Source organism: Trichechus manatus, unplaced genomic scaffold (assembly GCF_000243295.1).
Source record: "Trichechus manatus latirostris isolate Lorelei unplaced genomic scaffold, TriManLat1.0 scaffold00138, whole genome shotgun sequence".
Lineage (NCBI taxonomy): Eukaryota > Metazoa > Chordata > Mammalia > Sirenia > Trichechidae > Trichechus > Trichechus manatus.
Window position 1 is genome coordinate 4,718,089 of NW_004444074.1, and position 1,091 is coordinate 4,719,179.

At 50.8% G+C, this 1,091-nt stretch overlaps 1 protein-coding gene across 2 annotated transcripts in view; it reads right to left on the bottom strand.

The window, feature by feature from the left end:
* The window catches only part of ASIC2 (acid sensing ion channel subunit 2), a 1,284,497-nt gene that overhangs the window by 129,102 nt on the left and 1,154,304 nt on the right, over positions 1 to 1,091 (bottom strand). The window lies entirely within an intron of this gene.

The following is a 1,091-nucleotide window of genomic DNA, read 5'->3' on the forward strand; positions in this document are numbered from 1 at the left end:
CAGCGGGGGAGTGTGGTTTTGATGGAAACTTCAAAGGGAACACAATGACGAGTTGTTCGTCTTTCTTCTGAGGTCCTCTACTGTCTGTCTCTTGGAGGGAGCAGGGGCTGTGTCATTTTCTTTTCTGGATTCCCAGTGTCTGGCCTAGTAATCCATTGCCATTGAGTCGATTCTGACTCATGGTGACCCCTTGTGTTACAGAGTAGAACTGCTCCATAGGGTTTTCTTGGCTGTTATCTTTAAAGAAGCAGATAGCTAGATCTTTCTTTTGTGGCCCCACTGGGTGGGTGGAACCACCAACCTTTCGGTTAGTAGGTGAGCGCAATCCATTTGTGACACCCAGGGGCCTTTTTACCTGGCGCATAGTAGGCACTTAATGGCAGGTGTTTGAGTAAAAGAAAGAAATAAAGCATGACATTGGGAACCTGGTAGAACTGGCTTCCAATGCTGGCTCCACCAGTGACTTACGAAAGTCATTTCATCCCTTCGGGCCTTGACCCCCTCAGTTTGGAAATGGTGATAACAGTACCTCCCAAAAGAGTTTTTGTAAAGATCAAAAAGGCTATAGCGGGTCTGAAAGTGCTCTGTAGACGAAAAATATCCTCAGCCCAGGCAGGGACGTTTCTGTTTGTGGTTTGGATCACGCATAAGCTCTGCAGGAACAGGGGAGGGAAAGAGTCGTTGTTTGGCTGTGGAAATTGAATCTGAGATTTTGTTCCATCTGGGACAGTGTTTGTGGCTCATTCATTCATTCGCTTCGTGAACATTTGTAGAACACTTCTGCTATTAGGCTCCGCACCAGGTTCTGGGGAGACAGAGACGAATCAGCCCTTGAGGAATCAATCAGTGGGGACGGCGGCCCCTGCAAACTGTTCCTGGGTGGCCCTAGGCACTGTGGGAGTGCAGAGGTGGGAGCTGCCTGGTGGGCAGCGGACAGTGGGGGTGGGGGTAGCGGTGGCTGTTGCAGAGTTTCCTCTAGTGTCAGTCGTGGTGATACCGGTGGTGTTTGCTGGGTTGAGACAGATCCCTAGACTGGCTCCTGGTCTCAGCAGGGCCACGCCAGCATGCTTGCTGAGCCTGTCTCTCTGCCC